Raw genomic sequence first — 23,991 nt, 5'->3', positions numbered from 1 at the left:
CATGTATATACGCAATAGAATGTCAAAAAATTAGCAAACACAAAAAAGAATGCAAGAATATTAACAAACACACAAAAGACACTAATTTAAATCCCTAAAATCTAAAATCCATTTATCTTCACCAAACACCATATCAAAAGGGTCAGCCAAACACTATAGAAAAATGAAGAGGGGCAGAATGAAGAGAGAGGAAGAAGAAACAAGAGTGAGCAGCGAGAGAGGGAAAGAAAAAGTACATTCTTATTCTTATTCTTCATCTTCTTCTTCTCTTTCTTCTACTGCGTAGATGAGAGACTAGAGAGAAGAATGGAGTAGTGAGAAAGGGAGAGACGAAAGAGAGGATTGAGCAACGAGAGAGAGAAAGAAGAGAGGGCCCGACCTTAATAAGGGTCAGGCTCGCCCCAAATGAGATGCACACCTCAAGGTAAGGCGTGTGTCTCATAGCGCAAGAGGTGTATGCCATGTCCTCTGTGTGCTATTTAAGTGCGCTTTAAGACACAGAGGGCACATCTCAAGGAGCGTCCTTAACAACAGTGGTTAAAACCATTAAAATAATATTAAAATTCAATTTTAAGCCATTTATACATTAATTAAAAAATAGTCAATTCAAGCCAGTATCGTATCACTAGTATCATATCGATTTTTTAGTGATACAATACATACTAATATGCATTGATACAGACAACATTGGCACAAACTAAAAGTAACCTATGTCACCTAGGTACGGGAGCAAGTCGTAGTTGTGAAATCCTTAGGTGTGCAGCGTGCAAAAAATGATAAAAAATGCTAAAATGTGCACAAAAAATGCTAAAAAAATGTTAAAATGCATGCCCATTTTAGCATTCTTAGCGGCGGTTTTTATTGTCGCCAAATGTCTCAGTTTTGTTGGGACCTTCAGCACCAGTCAAAAAACGCTAAAGGGGAAAAATGCCCAAATAGCATGTTTTGGCCCTTTTAGTGTTTTTGTTATTGTGGCCATCCATCACATGGCCATAGGCATTCCGTCGGCAGCTCTTCACCTAACACCCATATATATATATTATATACTAAAAATATAATTATAAATTAAATACAAACTTGTATTACGAATGGTAAAATGGTGTCTCGTAATGAAATATAATGAACACAAACAAGCGCCTCTTATAGGCAAGTACAACATACACAAATGGAGACCGCTTATGGGTCAAGATGCAATTACAAACACAATGTCACTTATGGGCAATAGACACAACATAAAAAATATAAAGAGTTTATTGAAAGAATGCTTGAGAACAAGCTTAATATATAAGAGGGAGTTCACCCCTATTTATACACAAAAGAAAACATCTAGAGACATGGGGAGTGCTAATAACTAGAGATGCAAAACGAGCCGAGCTAGCTCGAGCTTGACTCAGGCTTGGCTTGCTTAAGCTCAGTTTGAGCTCGTCTGTGAACATAAACGAGTTGCGCTTGAACACAAGTCTAAGATCGGTGTGCACAGTGTTGTGAAAAGCATTGAGGCGTAGCGAGGCGCTCCACCAAAAACCGAGGCAAGGCGTAAGCCTCAAGGCGTAAAGCGTAAGCCTCAAGTTTTTTTTTTGAAAACTTTTAAAAAATTATAAAAAATATCTAAAAATAAAAATAAATAAAAATAGGAATCGGTGTAATCAAAGAATTTCCTGTGATTATTCCTAGTATGGAGTGAGTCAATCATCCACTTTGGTATCTTATTGAACAAAAATGCTGATATTGTTCCTCTATTGATCAAGAATTTCGATCTCTATGCACCCAAATTTTTTTGTTTAAATTCTAGCCAATACAAAAAGTCACATGTAAACGATAAATTTTTCACTGCAATCACATCAAAATAGAAAGTGAAAAAGTAAAAGCATAGTCATAGTTTTTATTCCTAATTTAAGTTCTATTAGCATCAAATATGCTTCTTCACTTGCGAGAAATAAGTTGCATGAACTCAGAAAAGTTATCACCTCAAGACATCTGCCACGGAAAGCTTGTCATCTTCAAATTGACCCATTTTGTCTGCCAGTGAGGCATCATAAAACTTCATAATAATGCAAATCTGCTCATACAGGTATTTATATCAAACACCAATTTGTCAAACTTGTGGCAGAAAAAAGTGATAACGTTGCAATTTGTGGAATTATCTGAACTAGCACTCCATCAAGCAAAACTCACCCTTCCACTTTTGACTGAGACACCATGCAAAAAACAGACATCTTTCAGTGCTTGGCATTTCGAGAACACGTCTTCAAATCTAAGCATGAAAGCCCGCATTTGATATTCTTTAATGGAATTCAACATTTTCACAACCACTTAATGATACTTATCATAATCTTTTGTAGACCGATGAAGTGTTGCTATCCAGACATCACCAAGAGGACCTCTCCCAATCCTGTGGGTGAGCTTTAACACTCCAGGATCAATCCAAGGGCTAGCATGGTTTGAGGTAGATACAACAGTTCTCATGTTGTCAGGATCTCCCTCAAAAAGCACATACTCAAAAGAGTCTGAGACAAAGAGAGGTGGGAGAGACCGAGACGAGAAGTGGGAGTCGAGTGAGGGACTGTGAGAGAGAGATGAGTGAGAGGCAGTGAGGGACTGCGAGAGGCGAGTGAGGGACTTTGAGAGGTGAGAGAGAGACGAAATGAAAAATTAAAGATCCTGACCCTATTTAGGGGGGGGGGGGGGCGCTGATTTAATAACATTAAGTTTTCGTCAAATGGGGGCTTTGACCCCCATTTGACCAACAAAACGAGGTGCATACGCCTCTCATTGAGGCGCATTTCGCCCCGAGGCGTGCGCCTCAAGGCGCATGAGGCGCACGCCTTGGACCTTTTGCGCTTTATACGTGCGCCTCAAGGCAAAAAGGCCCTCGCCTTGAGGCGCGTTTTTAATAACACGGGGTGTGCATAAACAAGTCAAGCTTGATCAAGCAATTGAACTCGATTAAGCTCAAAAAAATCGATTAGGCTCGCATATATAAATAAAATATGTTTTCAAATTAAAACATAAGAGTTACTACTAGCTTACTGGGTAGGGTGTTATCCTCTTCCACAAAAGGTGGTGAGATCAAATTCCGTGCTTCTTACTTTTTTTCGTTGGACGCTATTCTAGGGGTTTCAGTATTTGTATATTTTTCTGTTCATAGTAAACAAAAAACATGGTTTGGCGCAGTGGTGGGTCGTTTGTGCAACATTTGGGGAGGTCAGGGATCGAATCCCACCTTCTCTTATATATATCTTTTTAGAATGTTGTTCAAGCACGACTCAAGCTCTGAATCGAGCCAAGTCTGGTTGAAGCTCGGCTCCGAGCTCGAGCCGAGCTTTAAAAGGGTCATTTTGAAATGAAACATGTAGAACAGCCCAGGCTTGTCTCTTGTGCATCCCTACTCTCAATGGCTAGAAATATAGCCGTTGAGAGCTTTCCAACAACTCTATTTTAAGGCATTATACGAACTATAATGCCCTTGACAAAAAAAGAATAAATACAAAAAAGGAAAAAAACCCTAATGTTCCCCTCATGAACACACCTAATTACATAAGGTGAAATAACCAAAACACAACTAACGGGTTTTACTTATTACATCAAGAAATACACACACACATATATATGTATATGTGTGTTCATACACAAATTAATAAGCATATATATATATATATATATATGTTAGCACACACACACACATATATATATATAATATATATACTTTAACACTTCTCAAACTTACGGTGTAATCACCAATGTTTACGAAGCAAAAATATAACTGAGAAGAGCTTTCGTAAAAAAGTCCAACTCAAATTTCGATGCTACATAAGGCAGGGTGATATTCTTCTGCAAGTACTCTTCATGAATATAGTGGTAATCAATTTCAATATGATTGGTGCACTCATGAAACATTTAATTGTTGACTATGTAGATGGCACTTTTATTGTCAGAGCATAACCTTGAGGGTGATAGATTATATATGCACCCCCAGGTCGTCCAATAATCTTCTCAACCACACAATTTCAGATGTTATGGTGACAATCACGATACTCAACTTCGGTTAACTTCTAGCACTTCCAAGACACCAATGAGTCACCTACAAACATAGAAACCTATAGTTGAGTGTTTATCATTAGGATCTCCTCCCTAATCAAAATCAATATATGCAATTAAGTCGAGCGAAAAGGAGGAAGATAAAACAATCGCCTTAGAAACAAAATTTTGTAAGTATCTAATAATATTCATAACGGTACTCATGTGCATAGTGGTAGAGGAATGCACGAATTAACTAGCAGTATGGACTGCATGTGAGATATCAAGTACGTGAGGGCCCCAATCATTTGGGGGTAAGGAATAGGATCATTCAGAGGTGTATCATCATCTATCTTCATTTTTCCATTTATCACTTCAAGAGTATTCCCCCTTTTTTTATTTGTAATTACAAACCAGAGTTACCGGAAACGCATATGCATAAGGGGAAGCGTGCTACCCCGAGACGCGCTTCGGAAGCGCGAAACGCGGCGCTTCCGAAGCACACGGGGAAGCGCACGTAAAAAAGAGGAAACGTGTCCCCCTTTAAAGGGAGACGTGTTGCCCTTTCGTGGGGTACGCGTCTCCCTTTAAAGGGGGACGCATTTACTAAATGTCTTTTTTACCCTTTTTAAAAACGAAATTAAAACATGAAAAACAAGAAATTAAAAAAAATCTGAATAAGGGTAAAACAAACATTTTAAAAAAAATCGTGAAAACTTAATAACGAAGGCTCAGGGTTTTGTTTTTCACCCGACTCCTCTCTCTCTCTCTCTCTCTCTCATTTTCGGCCACCGGCGACCTCCGACTTTGTTGACATCAGGTATGTTCTCCTCTCTCATCCACTGACGTCCGGCGACCTCTCTCTTTCCATTCGCTCTCCTCTCTCATCCACTATTTAGGATCCATATTTATTAAATCCACCGACAAAAAGCATCTTAGTAAATGTGGCATAAGCATCAATTGGAAATTCATATTCATCCACAAGTTATAATCATTATCATTATCAATAAAAGATGTAACTAAAAGATAACAGGATCAGATGTCAAACATAGATAAATACACATGAAGAAGATTGGTGTGAGATCAATAAGTTGCACAGATAATTTATAGATGAAATCTCAACTTTCAGTATTATAGAAAATAAATGCAGAGTAACTATGACTTAAGCATCATATGGGATTTTCTCCCATAGCTTAAGATCACCAATAGTCATCATTCAAAGAATTAAACATTGAGCATCATATGGGTTTTTTGCCCACAGCTTAACGTCACCAATAGTCATCATAATAAACATTACTGCCAGAGTAACTATGGCTTAAGCATCATATAGGTTTTTTCTCCCATAGCTTAACATCACCAGTAGTCATCATTCAAAGAATTAAATGTTACTATCATAGTAACTAAGACTTAAGCATCATATGGGTTTTTCTAGCATAGCTTAACATCACCAGTAGTCATCATTCAAAGAAATAAACATTGAGCATCATATAGGTTTTCCACCCACAGCTTAACATCACCAATAGTCATCATTCAAAGAATTAAACATTACTGTCAGAGTAACTATGACTTACGCATCATATGGGTTGCTTCTCCCATAGCTTAACATCACCAGTAGTCATCATTCAAATAATTAAATGTTATTGTCAGAGTAACTATGACTTAAGCATCATATGAGCTTTTCGCCCATAGCTTAACATCAGCAATAGTCATCATTCAAAGAATTAAAATATTACTGTCAGAGTAACTATGACTTAAGCATCATATGGGTTTTCTCCCATAGCTTAACATCACCAGCATTCATCATTCAAAGAATTAAATGTTAATGTCAGAGTAACTATAACTTGAACATCATATGGGCTTTTCTCTCATAGCTTAACATCACCAATAGTCGTCATTCAAAGAATTAAAATATTACTGTCAGAGTAACTATGACTTAAGCATCATATGGGGTATCTCCCATAGCTTAACATCACCAGCAGTCATCATTCAGTCATCGAATCAAAGAATTAAAGTGCCACTGCCTGAGTAAGTATGACTTGAGCATGATATGGGCTGTCTGGAAGAGCTTAACATCAATAACAGCCATCAAAAGTATTAAAAAGGAAAATCTGGACTTACCAAGTCTATGACAATACAAGGTAATCTAGACAACATTTTGCTCCAGAGGCGAAAAAAAGGAACCACAAACCCCATTTTTAAGCATAAAAATATGGAGTTGCAGTAACTGCTTCAACTCTAACAATATAGGGAAACATGTAAAGTTTCTTTGAATACTGGCTGAATAGATACTTGACAAATCCAAAGAAAGCCAAAGAAAGACCACATATAACAGAACAACTGAGAGAAGAAAGATACCCACTTAAAGTCAAAATGAACTGTGGTCATCAAGCAAAAAGCTGTAGATCTCAGAAAAACTAGAAAACTGATTTAATGAAATTATGAAAGAAATCCCATGGATGGGAAAACTTACTCAAAACACTATGGATGACATGATGTAAACAACTTAACATAATGCAAGAACCAACTTACACCAAACTAGGGAATATTACACCAATTCTGTGTAAATCTAAACAGAATTATAACTGCGGCATCAGACCACCTATCTGGATGTTGCTGAAATCATTAGATGCTTGGTTTATGGTTTATAACTTTATATACAAAAAACTACATAAAATCCAGTCTGTAACAAAATTGAAAACCCCAAGGAAAGAATATGTAGATCATAGAATCCTAAAGCAAGAAAATTGAATCTCTATTTTTCACTAATAAAAAAATAAAACCAAAATGTAAATTCATATCAGCAATTACCATGTAAATAAAAATAAATTGGCATAATGAAAACTGACACTTGGAAGAATATGCATCATGTTATGCAAGGAACAGTATGCTAAAGAAGCACCCAATGAATTTGAACCACAAACTTTCATTAATAGAAAAAATGGGAGAACTACTGTCAGAGTAGCTAGGAAAATGAGTTTTCTATCATAACTTAAAATCATTAGTTTTCACCATTCAAAGGATTACACAAACAAATAATAACTTGACATAAACCGTGAAATACTTCATGTGAACACTTTGGAAATTGAGGAATGTTATACATTTGTTGGATGCAACACAGTTTAAAAGCACTCTGCCTTGCCTGGTTGGCAAACTAGGGACCCGATATTTGATTGGCCATGATTAATACATATGGAAAGACTAGAGCAACTCACCAACTCAGCTGAGTCACATTCCCATTTCTACTTTATTTAACTAAAAGGAAAAATAGAATACTTATTAAAAATAAAATCTAAAAGTCATCTAATAAAAAGAAAATCCAGTATCATATAACTATTTGTATAGCATGAAGAGGAATAATAATGAGGACAAAATAGCCACAAAATAAAGGTGTTCATTACATGCATGTGCATGTATGCATATATGGAGAAACAGAATCTCTAATTCATGATTCAGTGGAGTTAACGGAAATGACCAAGGGCAAGCCAATGCATGACCATACCAAAATACAAGAATAAATATAAAAGATTCAACATCACTTGCTTAAGTCGCTAGTTGATTCATGACTCCAGACAAGATAAGTGAGTAAGACAGTTATTGACCATCTGTTTCATACAAGTACCATAGAGTTAACTAGTCTTCTCTCAGTTAATTACCAGAGCATATAGATGTAGCCAAAAAATACCAAGAAATGCAAACAAGAATGGCAGGAAGAATATCAATAACACTAGGAAGCAATAGTAGCTGCTCCAAACCTTCTTTCCGTGCTCTTGGAAAAGTAAGATGCAATATCTTCTCAAAAGATGATCAAACCTCCTAGAATTGTCTTTATACAGCATGTACTTGATTCAGGGTCACAAAGGGGCCCAATAAGATGTCTACATAGTCATCTTCTATCCCAGAAAGGGAGCAGAGGAAACTCATCTTGTAATGCAATTGTCAAGAAAGTATCCACCATGAATCATTTAGAAAATGTTCAAACCATCCACGTAAGCATATATGTATATCTTCGTACTTGTAGCATGTGTTTCTGATTTATGTGTCACCTGCATATCAGTACCTTGCTTGTATTCTGAGACTGAAGTTTGGAAGCACAGACTGTACAGTGTGAAATTTCCAACCAGCAGGTGAGGGCACTTGACCATCTTGGATAGCTTTGTTGAGACAGAAATATGATCAAGCAAGTTTAGACTGTAATCAGACTAACATACAGGAAGTTTTCGAAGTTGATATCTATGTTGCTCAGGGCTCAAGAAGATTCCAAAATCATATTGATTCTTATCTCAGACGTGTGATAGAGAGGGTCAGGTTGTCTTCATTTAAGTTGGATCACGAAATTGTCCAGCACTTCCCAGTGGCCCATCACAAGAGTTTCTATCTGAGGCATAAGAAGAAGAATTCCAGCCAGAGGACTGATGTGCTTTTTCAGAAATGACAGCACTAACGTCTTTTATAAAAAAAGTTGAAGCATTCTCTGCAGCAATCCGACATTACAGAGAAAGAAATTGTCTGCTGATTTCTAGCATGATTACAGTTTAATTTTGTAAATGGATGGACATTAGATTTTGAATGCGCCCGTCCACAAGCTGCCAAGATGGTGTGAGTAGCAATCTTACCAAACTCCTTAAATCTGTCGGGCCCTGAAAATACCAGACCACTTAAGGACATACATATCAAATTTAGAAATAACAACTATCCTATTAAATGTTGAATATCCAGGAGTGTCTCAAATTGCCCTTCCCTTGATATATAGGTTCATGGCATGGTGAAGAGCTGAACAATGAAACAATTTTTATAATCTTTTTCATATTTTTGAAGCTTTAAGAAGAAAAAGATTAACTCAATTCTTAGAATACTGCAATTGGAGTTCGGTTTAATAGCAGTATGCACCAGCATGCACGTAACACAGACCATGGCAAAGAATAATAAAAAGAAGGGAAAATGAAATTTTCATACCTAGCCGCCCACCTTTAGTCAACAACTTCAAATTGAGTTTAACCAGTGACAGAATGTGGCATCTGTCACTCTTATACTTTTTCATTTCACATTCATCTTTAACTTGATTAGCCCCTAAAGCCTTGGAATCGTTGCACACTTCTGTTTTCCTGCCAGAAGATTGCTTAGGCGTAAGCTCACTAGAACCTAAGTTTGAAACAAATGGTGAAGTCAATCGATCATGAAGGTCCGGCTTCCAAAGTCAGCATTTGGTAATTTTGAATAATATAACCATGGATTTGAATCTTTGCCATAGCTTCTCGCACTACCGATCACCTCAACTACAGCATGGCTATAAGAAGCAGCACAATAATCCATAGGTACATCTGAGAGAGATGGAATCGCTTCTTTATTTACATGAGCATTCTTATTTAATTTGTATTTGTCAAGACTCCAAGGTTTTGGCTAAGTATTTTCTAACACTGATATCAACAGCACGAGTCCAATTCTCCATGGGATATCTCATCAATTTCTTACATGCAAGTGGCTTATCTTTTGTTATTAAACAATCATACTGTCTTCCTTTTGATATGTTTGACAAATTCCCTTTAAAGGCATTATTAGAAAGCAGACCACCCTGTAGAGACTTTGCAATTTCCATCATTTTCCAGGCTCGATGAACATCATGCATACTTCTAGATGCACCACCAGAAATTATTACAACAGAAACCACATTCTGAACACCCATAGTATCCATGTTTTTATTTAAGCTCTTACAAATATTTAAAGCACTTTTGTGTTTTACTCTAAGGTTCTGTGTCGACAACAGTCTCAAAGCATTTGGATGATAAACTTAACGATCCAGTTCGTAATGCATTCCAATTCTCACGCAAAGTACAAATGTGATTCTGCAGACTTCGACAGTCGGAAAGTGTTCTCGCACCTTGTTCAGTATTTTGTGATCCGGGGAAAAAATGACTACTCATATAGGTGACAAAAACAACTTTCTTTTAGATTCAAAGGCAAGAAAATCATTTTCAAACCCATGAAAGAAGATGGTTTTTGAAAAGTGGATAAGCCTCTCAAAGCAATTGGTATAGTTGGCCTTTCACATAAAAAATTAGGAAATAATGCATATCTACTTGAGTTGTCTGATTTGTTTCCTTATCATGACGCAATCAATTTGTTGGAGCTAATCCATAATACCACAGAATTTAAGGCTAAAGGTATATTGTTAAAGCTACTGGTATAGTTGGACTTTCCAACCATGGTAGAATGACGAAGAGAATACATAACATCACTGAGTTTGAAGCTACGGCCAAGAATCCCCACTCAAAATAAGAAAAACAAAGATCCGAATTGAACCCCAGTAAAAACCTCAAGCTTAAAGAGGAGACGCCTCTATGCATAGATCGGATAGGACTACAAAAGGGCAAAGGAGACCAGCTTTTAATCTCTTAACTTCCTAGTTGAATACAAATTTGGCATGGTTTAAACAGGTCTATGCATTAGACCGTTAATAAGATCAAAACCCATTTAACTACAACAGTATATAAAAATGTACGAGAGTGGAAGGACCTTGGGTAGAAAACTAAAATTCATAATTGAGAAAAATTATATAGAATAATCTGGATATATATAGAGAGAGAAGCAAATTATGCAAAAAAAAAACAAGGAACTGGATAGAGCATAAAGCTTGTTCAGTGCGGCATGTGAAACTTGTGTTGCATATTGCATCACACAATATCTTTCATTACTGCAGATGGAAACAAAATGCAATTAAGAATGAAAATTGAAACTATACCTTCACAACGAAAAGCAAAATCATGCTCCCAGGTAAACCAGTACACATATTAACCGAATTCACATTGTAAAGTAGGACATAGCCTATAGGAAGTATCGTAGTACCATTAAACCAGTACACATATTAACCGAATTCACATTGTAAAGTAGGACATAGCCTATAGGAAGTATCGTAGTACCATTTAACAAAACATTCATTTAAATGTATATTTACAAGTTAAATAATAATTCACAGCAGATAACTAAACTGTTACGAAACTGAATTTGGTTTGGACTTGTAACGTAAAGGAACTGGATCGATAAGGATGGAACAGACAGCTCAGCTAGCCCGTGCTAGCCGAAACCAGTAGATAGCACACAGGATTGGATTTGTTGTAGGACTTCCTTCTACTTTGAGGAATAAAGGGCCTCTATTTGCTCTGATTTCCTTCTACTTTGAGGAATAAGGGGCCTCTAATTGCTCCTATTTAAAGGAAGGAGTCAACCTCCCAAGAGTTCCCAAGTGGAATCCAAAACAATTCTCATTTATTGATTCTTACAAAGCAACGCTCCTATTTATAACCCAATTACAAGCAATACACACCCAAACCAGATCCTACCCCTCCAGATCAAACCAAGTACAATAATCCAATCCAAGATCCAACTCATATCTAACTAAGACAAAGACCCACTTTGACCCATACAACCCAAACCCAAACATGAAACACACACAAGCCAAACCAAACATTCTATCAAACTAGACAACTACTACTACTAGCAAGGCGGTGGGTTGGTAACATAGACCATTTAGTTAAAAAGAAAGAATGAACTCCAGGGAATAGAAGAGCACATATCATACTAAAAATAGTCTATGTTAACTTATAGCACAAAGAACCAAAAAAGGAAAGGCAGACAAAAGTTACACAAAAGCCTTAAAAAATTTCAAATCTAGTTCTGATAAAGCTAATAAAAGCCCAACTAGCAAGGCAGTGAGTTCGTAACATAGACCATTTAGATAAAAAGAAAGAATACACTCCAGAGAATAGAAGAGCAAATACCATAATAAAAATAGTCTATGTTAACTTATAGCATAAAGAACCTAAAAGGAAAGGCAGACAAAAGTAACACAAAAGCCGTAAAAAAATTCTAATCTAGTTCTGATAAAGCTAAAAAACAAAAACCAACCGTTGCTTTTATTTTAAAAGTAGCACGAATATTAAATCTGTTACTGTATCATGAAATAAATATATAAATTTAATTTTGATGTTTGCGCATAGCTAAAAACAATCAGTCTGGACTCTGGACCACCCAAAATATGATGCAAAGATTTAACTACATAAAGCAAACCCACCTAGAACACAAACTTAAAAAAATACTTCTAAAGAAGATGTGAATATTACAACATAAAAATAATAATAATAATAAACAGTAAATATGACATGAACAGAACATGTAGGATCCATATTTATTAAATCCACCGACAAAAAGCATTTTAGTAAATGTGGCATAAGCATCAATTGGAAATTCATATTCATCCACAAGTTATAATCATTATCATTATCAATAAAAGATGTAACTAAAAGATAACAGGATCAGATGTCAAACATAGATAAATACACATGAAGACGATTGGTGTGAGATCAATAAGTTGCACAGATAATTTATAGATGAAATCTCAACTTTCAGTATTATAGAAAATAAATGCAGAGTAACTATGACTTAAGCATCATATGGGATTTTCTCCCATAGCTTAACATCACCAATAGTAATCATTCAAAGAATTAAACATTGACCATCAGGGGTTTTTGCCCACAGCTTAACGTCACCAGTAGTCATCATAATAAACATTACTGTCAGAGTAACTATGACTTAAGCATCATATGGGATTTTTCTCCCATAGCTTAACATCACCAGTAGTCATCATTCAAAGAATTAAATGTTACTATCAGAGTAACTATGACTTAAGCATCATATGGATTTTTCTAATAAAGCTTAACATCACCGGTAGTCATCATTCAAAGAATTAAACATTACTGTCAGAGTAACTATGACTTAAGCATCATATGGGTTGCTTCTCCCATAGCTTAACATCACCAGTAGTCATCATTCAAAGAATTAAATGTTACTGTCAGAGTAACTATGACTTAAGCATCATATGGGCTTTTCTCCCATAGCTTAACATCACCAATAGTCATCATTCAAAGAATTAAAATATTACTTTCAGAGTAACTATGACTTAAGCATCATATGGGTTTCCTCCCATAGCTTAACATCACCAGCATTCATCATTCAAAGAATTAAATGTTACTGTCAGAGTAACTATAACTTGAACATCATATGGGTTTTTCGCCCGTAGCTTAACATCGCCAACAGTCGTCATTCAAAGAATTAAAATATTACTGTCAGAGTAACTATGACTTAAGCATCATATGGGTTTTCTCCCATAGCTTAACATCACCAGCAGTCATCATTCAGTCATCAATCAAAGAATAAAAGTGCTACTGCCTGAGTAAGTATGACTTGAGGATGATATGGGCTGTCTTGCAGAGCTTAACATCAATAACAGCCATCAAAAGTATTGAAAAGGAAAATCTGGACTTACTAAGCATATGACAATACAAGGGTAATCTAGACAACATTTTGCGCCAGATGCGAAAAGAAGGAACCACAAACCCCAATTTTAAGCCAAAAATATGGAGTCGCAGTAACTGTTGCAACTCTAACAAAAGAGGGAAACATGTAAAGGTTCATTAAATACTGGCTGAATTGATACTTACCAAATCCAAATAAAGACCACATATCCTAGAACAACTGAGAGAAGAAAGATACCCACTTAAAATCATCAAGCAAAAAGCTGTAGATCTCGGAAAAACTAAAAAACTGATTTAATGAAATTATGAAAGAAATCCAGTGGATAGGACAACATAATCAAAGCACTACGGATGGCAAGATGTAAACAACTTAACAAAATGTATGAACCAACTTAGACAAAACTAGGGAATATTACACCAAATTTGCATAAATCTAAACAAAATTATAACTGCTGCATCAGACTACCTATCTGGATGTTGCTGAAATCATTAGATGCTTGGTTCGTGGTTTATATACAAAAAACTACATAAAATCCAACCGTTACAAAATTGAAAACTACCAGGAAAGAATATGCAGATCATAGAATCCTAAAGAAAGAAAAATGAATCTTTATTTTTCATTAATAAAAAAATAAAACCAAAATGTATGTTCATCACAGCAATTATCATGTAAATAAAAAGAAATTGGCATAATGAAAACCATAGTCACCGATATCGCAGATATTTTGAAAATATCGTGATATTATTGGCAATTTCAAGGTTGCCAATAATATAGGGAATATATCGTGGTATTTTAAAAATATCAGCAAATAGAAAATATTGTGATATTTTCTGAGTTCTTTCTTTATTATAAGTTCGTATTTCCTATTTTTGGTTTCTTTTCTATTTTAAAACCTTTAAAACATGTTTCTTTAGATTTTTGAAAGAAAAATAATACAAAACATTATTTTCTTGGACTTTTTGTTGTTATTTATATTTTTTTATTTTTTAAACTCCCGAGATTTATCAACTCTTGAAAATCTCTCCGAGAAATACCCTCGCCGAGAAATTACCTTTAAACATACAGTTGACTATGATGAAAACTGACACTTAGAATAATATGCATCACGTTATGCAAGGAACAGTATGCTATAGAAGCACCCAATGAATTTGAACCACAAACTTTTATTAATAGAAAAAATGGGAAAACTATTGTCAGAGTAGCTAGGAGAATAAGTGAGTTTTCTACCATAACTTAAAATCATTAGTTTTCATCATTCAAAGGATTACGCAAACAAATAATAACTTGACATAAACCATGAAATACTTTATATGAACCCTTTGGAAATTGAGGAATGTTATCCATTTATTGCATGCAACACGGTTTAAAAGCAGTTTGCCTTGCCTGGTTGGCAAACTAGGGACCCAATATTTGATTGGCCACAATTAATCCATATGGAATAACTAGAGCAACTCACCAACTCAGCTGAATCACGATCCCATTTCTACTTTATTTAACTAAAAGGAAAAATAGAATACTTATTAAAAATAAAAACCAAAGTCATCTAATAAAAAGAAAAACCAGTATCATATAACCATAGTATTTGTATAGCATGAAGAGAAATAATAAGGAGAAGGACAAAATATCCACAAAATAAAGGTGTTCATTGCATGCAAGTGCATGCATGCATATATGAAACAGAATCTCTAATTCATGATTCAGTGGAGTTAACGGAAATGACCAAGGTAAAGCAAATGCACGACCATACCAAAATACAAGAATAAATATAAAAGATTCAACATCACTTGGTTAAGTTGCTAATCGATTCATGACTCCAGCCAAGACAAGTGAGTATAGACGGTTACTGACCATCTATTTCTGTTCAGTATTTTGTGATCTGGGGAAAGAAGATATCGTGCGCATATCAGTAACGACTGGAGGTGATGCCCGTCTTTGACGATGAGCAGTATCTTGCAATTGTTTACTAGTGGTGTTCTTCCTCCTAGTTATCCTACCAATCTCAATGAGATTACTTTGTTCAGGTTGACTAGATGATCTATGGAATGCTTGATTTATGGGCTCTTCCTGCACTATTTTGAGAATTTGAAACTTGTTCCTGAGCCGCATCCAGTGCTTCAACATTGGTGGACAAATGCCTGATAAATCTGTCAGAATTTGTATCAATGTTAGAGTGTTCATTCCTTGAGATGGTACAATCATGGCAGTACCAGTTTCCCTCATGGACAGTGGACCCCAAACCAACGCAATATGTATGAGCAGCAGCATCACAGAGGTCACAAAGTAACAGAACACTTTTATTATCAGAGCCCTTGCATATAGTACAGTGAATATCTGCATATCGATCAATAGTTCCAGTCCCATCATTTCAAAGCGGTTGGCAGGCCTGCAAGAAATCAATTATATCAACCACATATCATACAAAATTAACACCAAATCCTAATATCTCCATTTTCCAGACCTTTATGAGGTAAAGAGGATTCCCTCAGTCTAGAAGATGGAATATCAGAGACAAGCCCAGAATTTGTCAGCCTGGGGCGATTTACTGCCATAAACCCCCAGCATTTCAGAAATAAGCATCTCCTATCCTGAATGTCATTGAGCCAACAGCAGCTCGGTATGTTACAGGGCTATACAAGGACTGATCTGATGCAAATGAAGTGCAACTGCAATTTCTTTGGGGTTAACTAAAATTTTCATGCATATAAAACCACATATCCACTTAGGACATATGAGATCATTCTCTTTCCCAGTAGTAGTTTGTTACAGCAACAGCAGGCATATATGGTGCCAGCAGAGAGCCATGTTGACTTTTTCAATCACAAATAACTAAACAGAAAAAGAAACCGCTCAGGATTTGAAGAGGTCTAAAAGTAACTTCCATTGCAAATAAAAAATCAACATGAACTATGGGAACAACACATTAAAACACGTAGAAATAGCACTACGGGACAATCATAAATTCTAGATATGACAAGCATCAAGAATAGGGCTTTGCAATGTCCAATAAGTCAATGTTCCATGCCCAATCCTAGCATAAAAGAGCCTTAATAGGGTGAAGTGCACCAGAACCCATTGGTGATTACAGCCCATTTGTGACTTAGGCTGGTAAACGAACCAAGCTGCTTGTGGCTTGACTCGGTTCAGCTCGTCTGACACCGATCTGGTTGTGTAGTTGGCAAGCCCAGCCACGAGCTGATTGTTAAGCATGACAAGTTGAGCACCAACACGAGTTCGGTTCAACTCAGCCCATTTTAAATAAGTTCATCCAAAATATATGTATCTTACATGTCAAAAACAGCACGGTTGTTCCATTGGCTGGTTAGGTGTGATTTATCCAGTAGGTCGTGGCTCCAAAACTCTTCGTGGGCATGTTAAAAATGTGCTTTTTTATAATGAGCCATTGCGGGTACGCATATATGCGTGGGTGGGGAGTAGTTGGGATTCAGGCGTGTAATATGGAAGCTTGAGAATGCATTTCCGAAAGGGTGACATGATACAGATTGAACACTGAAGCTAATTAGAGAAGACAGAAACCTTTAAGGAGTTAGATGTGAACAGAAAGCAGATTTCAGAATGTTGAGCAAATAAGAGTCTGACAATAATGATGAACAGAAAACCAGAGGAAAAAATTACTCTCAGCCTTCAATTTATCCATCAAACGATACCAACACATCAAATTAAAACGAGAAAAACATCTATATAACGGCCAACCTTCGACATCAAGCCCACATTCACAAAGAATGATCCAGCCAAAATCAACTCCCGGCCTCTATCAGATCCAAGAAAACATACTCTAGCAAAATCCAGAACAGGGAAAATAAGATTTCCAACCTGGTCGCGAACAGGAACAACGACATGCCGTTCCTGGAGGCAATTACTGGGCTTCTCCGGCCGCCAGATCGAAGTGAACCGCTGATTGCACATAGGGCACCTCGACTCGACCTTCGCCCACTCCATTGTGCAAACGAAGCAGAAATAGTGGTCGCAGCAAACGATCAAACCCCGGATCGCCTTCCCGTCTTCCGAGAGGCAGATCCCGCAAATGCACGAGGGACACTCGGCTCCACACCCTCCATCATTTATTTTCCCTTCCAAGGAGTCTTCGGCGAGGACGGGGTTAGGGTTTTCTGATGTTTGATAGAAGAGACCTCCAATTCGGAGCCTGACAACTCGCCCATGGGCTCGGATTTGCCCTGCATTGACGGAGAAGAGCGAAGGAACCCACTGAAGGCTAGGGTTTTTATCACAACAAAAAGGGAAAATATGGAGGGAAATCTACGGTTTATTCTTCCCTCTGAACAAAATAAAAAAGAAGACGGCTAGGGTTTTCGGTGGAAACGAGTCGTCTATATTAGGGATGGCAGTGGACCGAGGAAACGGGTCCCGCCCCGCCCCGCCCCGCCTCGCACCGTTCGGACCTGGGATGGAAGACATTAAAACTCGTGTGTGTGCGTGAGCATGATACTCTTAGCTTTCAAAACTTGATTCCTTCTGGTAGGCTTCTCTATTCTTCTTATATTTTCTTTTACTCAATTTTTCATGTTTTTTATGTGTTTCCTCCCACTCTCTCTCTAACTTTCACGGACTTTCGTTAGATTGGTAGTTATCATTTTTAGATTTTGTTAAAAATTTAATTCTTACACTAAAAAATCTTAAAATTTAATATTAGCCACTTTTATTTTAGTTTTTATTTGTGCTTTATTTTGATTTTCATTCAATTCTTATATTTTTTTATCGCTTCCTATACATTTTAAAATGTATCGCTTCGCTTTCACTTTCTGTATCGTTTTTCGCTTCTGCTTTCTAGTTTGATAATCTTGGGATGGACTTAAGGCTTTTTTAAATTTCATCATGAGCTTGGCTTTGCCCCCCACCCCACCTTTGTCTTCAATTCTTCTATAGGAATGGCAATGAATCGAGGAAAAATGAGCCCCACCCTGCCTCATCCCTTTTGGATAGAGGATGGAGGATAAGAAACGAGGATGAAAGTTAAAATTAAAACCCATGTAGGGATGGAGGGCAGGATTTTGAGACAAAGATGGTGTAGAGACTTTGTCTCCCTCCCCCACCCCGGTCTACTACCATCCCTAGTATATATAAGTCCAAATTCTGAAATCAAGCGTGCATCCATATGAATTTTTATGTCAGATGCTCCGTCGATGTCCGGTCAAATGCGGGTCAGATCTCATTGGATCCTAATCTGAATATGAAAATTAAGCACTCAGTCCAAATCCAACTCATGATCTGATTCAGTAACAGTTGAATCTAAATCCTGTATGAGTTGGTGCTAATGGACTAGCTAAAATAAAAGGTTGAGAACAGAGGTTTTCCTAAATCCTCAATCCTAAATTTTATCTCCTAATTCTACCCCAAATCCTATTCTACCCTAATCCTAAAAGCCTCTTGTCCTCTCTTAAACTTTTTTTATTTTTTTGTGAATAATAAAAATGAGGAAGGAGAGACCCCTACCGATTCGTTAATAAGAACCAAATAATCAGTGGATCAAATGTCTAACCCTCTCAAAATCAATTCAAGGCTTTATCTTTCCAAATGAAACAATGGTGAATTACAAGATCTACAAAGAACTTAGCAATGCCACTACAAGTCCTTTTCAACCTCAACAACTTAGAATCTAAGAAATCCAAAACAAGTCATGCATAATCTCTTAATCCATTAGTCCTAGTCGACCCCCTCTTTATAGTTGTTGATTGATAATAAGTACTACATCTATGCCGGATGACTCAACAAAGATATTGTAAGTGTTGTCAAAGGACTTGCAATATATTCTTCTACCAATGTCATCACCTAACTTTTGCATTAACATCTCCCTAAAACCAAGCGGTTACTGTTGGATTGGTGTGACCTGTGAGGATGATCTCTAAGTGATAGAAGAGACAAGAATTAGGTCCTCGATGCAATTATCAAGCTTTCAATTTGCAGAGGTAGAACCTGGGTTATTTATTCTCCTTTGGGTAACTGATGCTCCGCTACAACTTTCTTATTGGATTCTCAAACATGTTGAGAATCCGATGTGATATAGGGTTCACCACTATCTCAGTGATTCATAATGCAATGACCCATTACTTAAGAGAGACATTGGATTCTTGGCCCAATACTCTGGATTCAATACCTAGATCCATATTTTAGATTCAATACTTAAATTCATCTTTGATTTATGGGTTTCATGTGTAAGACCAAATGGTCACACTGGATCCATACTAGGATCCAACATCATTCACTTGATAATATTGGGCAAACACCCACATTGTATCATAACCGATGCATTATGTGTCGTATGGCATCATAATGTTTTACATAAACTAGTTGAATTTTCCTTTCATGATATATCACTATCATGGGGTTATTCACAAACTAGGTTATTTTTTATCACATCATAATTTTTATCATAACCCATAATGTGCAATAATTTATTTCAAGTATTCACCATTTATTACATACTAAGTCATGGAGTCCATAGTTTTAAAGAAAAAGTGAATACATCATAATGTGGGTCTCACATAGCCATGAAGTTCTTACGGCTCTTTCATGGATCTATAATTTGCCAAACATAGCAAATATTTTTACTTTTCAAATGTTCACCATAATGTATATTCCTACTATCCATTTTGCACTATCACATGCAACATTCTTATATTCTCATCAGATTGATCACCACATGATTATCTTAGATTAGTATATTCAAATCCAAATAGTCATAAATATGACTCACTAATACCATATTTCATGCAAAAGCTTCTAAAGCATGAAAAATATCTCTTCATGCATTCATATAAGCATATCATAGGGAGTATTATTTATGATAATTATTTATCATGTACAAATAAATATTCATACATGCATATGCAAAAAATTATAATTCATCTCTCACTATTCCAATGCATTGCATTTAAACAATATTTGCATTAAGTCATGACATCATGAGGTTTTATATACACTAGCTAGACTTTTACTTCATGATATATCATCATAATAAGGATATTCACACATCCATATCCAATAGGAGTTATCCCATTACCATTTGGATATGCCAAACATGATGAGTCAATTCTAAGGCTTTAATCAAACCAAAAGCTTGTGAACATATAAGTTCAAATCCATTACTAGATCTATTTTAAAAATATATATTCAAATTCATTGGATTTATATGAGTCCATGTTTGAATCTAACTTCAGATGTTATCTATCAAGTCCAATACGATCCATAATAAAATGAATTTTCATACAAACTTAAATAAAATCATGGATTACACAGGATTTGATCATACATCAAATCCATATCCATAACCATATGTTTCAAATGCAAATGGATCCACATCACACTTTCAACATTTTACTTATCTGGATATATTTGAACCACACTACAAGAAAAATGCTAATTAGCGATGAAACTTTGCGATAGATTTTTTTCATCGCAAATTTGCGACGAATTAGCGAAAAAAAACTATCCATCACTAAAATGTGAAATATTTGCAAAATTAGCGACAGAAAATTTTTTATCGTGAATCTGTCGCTAATTAGCGATGAAAAAATTATGTCTCAAACTCCGTCGCAACTTAGCAACGGATGAGCGACGGATCTTTTCTCGTCGTTGATTAGCGATGGAATTTTTTCGTCTCTATTTTTCGATAAAAACAAAGCATGAAATTCTTCTTCCCTCTCTCTTTCTCTCTTTGATTACCCCCAAATCACCTTCTTCTCTTTCCTTTTCGTCCGAACGTCGGCCATCACCGACGCTCCTCTTCCCATCTTCCTCACCTTCTTTTTCTTCTTTTCTTTCTTTCTTCTTCTCTCTTCTCTGGTCGGAGGACTTTGTCGGTTGCCGGAAAACCGCTTTCGCATGGCCTGGGACCTCACCGGAGAACCAAATTTGCTTTGTTATGGCGGTCGTGGATCCAAAGTCTCCAACGAAAGGGAAGGTGTAGAACCTCTGCCGGATGTCGTTCTGGCAATCGGAAGCGATGTCCTCCTCCTCTTTATCTTTTTCACAGAACACCCTGTAGAAGGGAGGACTCTTTGTTGCGTATAGTTGAGATTTTCGTGTTGTGCTTTACTTTTCTGTTATCCCCTCCTTTCTTCTTTGATCTGGGAACCCAAAAAGACTCTCGGCTGCTTAAATGGGAGGCCTTGTCTGGGCAGAGTTCGAGGCGAGAGTTGCGGATCTAGGGTGGTCTTGAAATCATTTTCTGTGGGGATTAGGGTTTGCGGATGGCATCGGCTCAGGTTGTCTCGTTGTCTTCTTCTTCTCGCAAGCAGGGTCATCTTGAAGCTGGGAAATGGGCAGGTATATCCTCAATTCCTTCGTATCCTACATTCTCATTGTGTCTTGGATGGAATCGTTTTACGCCTATTATTTTTTCAAATCTTGGGCAGTTGTTGTTCGTTCGATTCGATATGTGATGTTTGATCTCCCTTGATTTTTTTATTCATGTCATCCTTTTTCATGCTTCCCAAATCGATGCTCGATGGAGATCGTAATTCGGACCGATTCAATTGGTGTCTCCTTTTGATTATTTCTGCCTTGAATTATCGGATGTGCTTGCAATCTGTTCGTGGTTTTTCTTTTGATGTCGCTATTTTGAAATAGACAAATAGAAAAAAAAGGAGCTCTTCTTCGTGTTTCATGCATGCGGTATTCCGTCGAATGCCTTCCCTCTGATGCCGAGTTGGTTTTGTACTCCCAGCTAGAGGAATTCCGCAAGAAAAAAGCAGAAGGTCGGGCTAAAAAGGTGTCTCCTGGTGGTAAGTTGCCAACACCATACATGATCAATTCCTTCTAGAAAGCCAATCATCTAAGGTACTTGGTGCTTACCATGCAACCGGTGAAGCCTTTAAAAGCGAAAATTTCTTGAGCAACACAAATTCTTTATTAGAAATGTCTTTTTGCTTTTTCTCTTTTTCTATAACAGCTTATTGTTTTCTTTATCTTCAGTTTCTTGTGGCATTTCCTTTACTTTGATTTTGAGCATTCCCATACACTTGTTCTTAGGTAGTTTGTTTACTTGCACTCTTCTATGCTGCAAAGTTTATTCAAATCTTTGACATGGAGAAATCAAGACAGTTTATTCTTTTTAGGTACAATATGTGCATTCATTTTTCAAAATGAAAATTAAAAAGTATCCTCTGTTACATTTTGGAAAAATGTGTTTGATGTTTTCTTTTTCCTCCTAACAAAAGACCCAATGTACACCTAAAAGTGACTACATATTTTTAAAAATGTCATGATCTTTTAGGGTGTTTTCATCATTTCAATCAGTTGAATGTTGATAACATTAATATGAATGCTTTAAAGTTAGATTTAACATATATCCAAAACTCATTTTCAACAAAATGTGCAAAAAGGCCCCCTAATTCTACATAATATAATGAAGATAACATATACCTATATGATTAACAACTTGATTTACTTTCATCACAGGAATGTTGCTTTTGCTAATTCAGATAAGATCAGGTCATCGGTTTCAGATATTCTTACTCTTTCGTGCTTCCTTTCTTGGCTTCCCTAAAGTTAAAGAGCATAATCCTTATGACCGCAAGGCAGACGTTTCCAGTTTTGAGATTGTGCTATGGGAGCTATTGATAGGAAAGGTAAAATCATTTAAAAAGTAATTAATTTACATGCTAGCTTTAGAATGCCTCTTTGCAATTTGTATAGGCCTTCTATTAGATATTTACATGAAGCTTTCCAGAATTGGATGCTTAGCAAATTGTGATATGATTTTCAGCTTCCATATGAGTACTTAACCCCATTGCAAGTGGTTGAAGGTGTCGTGCAAAAGGTAATTCTGTTCTAACCATTTTCATGCTTGTCATTTATTGAGCTTTTAGATGAATACATAATCATGCCTTCTTGCACCTGTTTTAATTGTCTAAGGTTGATCGTTTGATTTCTTTCATTTGTTCATCAAGGTCATAAAATGCCTAACATGTGTGCACGCCCCACTAACATGCACAGATGCACACACACAAGTACACATGTGAGTGCATGCAAAACATATGCACACACACACACAAGTTATCTAAGATATTTTTGTTTCTACTCAAAACCTGTGTATCTAGAAAATTGTATTGTGTTGCTGATTATAAGTTCGCTCAGTGTACCAGTAGCTACTGAACTCAGATTTTGTACATAGATCTGACTGAATTGGAGAACTTTAGATAGAACTTTGATGTCTTCTGTGCATAGATGATTGTATCAATGAGTGAGAGCATAGTAAATTCAAAGCCATGTTGGTGTTCACCTGTCTTGCATAACAGGCTTGTAGGAACGTTTTTTGTACTTTGACATCCTTTCACTTTTGTAAACTATGATGATGGCTCTTGTTATTTCCCTCTTTTTTTTCCTGAACAGAGTATATGTTGTGCTTTTATTACACTAGGATGTGTTGAATAGGGTGGAGAATGTTGGCCACCTGTTCAAAATTGCATCCATATACTCCTAAAAGATCCAAAAAACTATACTCTTCAGAGTCAATGTTTCCCAAGTCCTTTAGAACACATATAAGCATGATTGAATCAATGTGAAAGTTTTTTGACAACCTTATAACACATATATGCATGATTGAATCAATATAAAAGTTTTTTGACAACCTTAGAACACCTATATGCATGATTGAATCACTATAAAAGTTTTTTGACAACCTTAGAACAC

At 36.4% G+C, this 23,991-nt stretch overlaps 1 long non-coding RNA gene across 1 annotated transcript; it reads right to left on the bottom strand.

Annotated features, from left to right (window-relative positions):
* Window positions 1–14,279: 14,279 nt before the first annotated feature.
* LOC149812959 (uncharacterized) lies at window positions 14,280–17,623 on the bottom strand. The gene is made up of 2 exons (XR_016428250.1): window positions 17,155–17,623; window positions 14,280–15,706 (listed from the first exon to the last, which is right to left on the bottom strand). It is a non-coding gene; the product is annotated as an uncharacterized LOC149812959 (long non-coding RNA).
* Window positions 17,624–23,991: the final 6,368 nt, after the last annotated feature.

This window comes from Nuphar pumila, chromosome 16 (assembly GCF_984573655.1).
Source record: "Nuphar pumila chromosome 16, dmNupPumi1.hap1.1, whole genome shotgun sequence".
NCBI lineage: Eukaryota > Viridiplantae > Streptophyta > Magnoliopsida > Nymphaeales > Nymphaeaceae > Nuphar > Nuphar pumila.
This window is presented reverse-complemented; position numbering and strand designations above follow the sequence as displayed.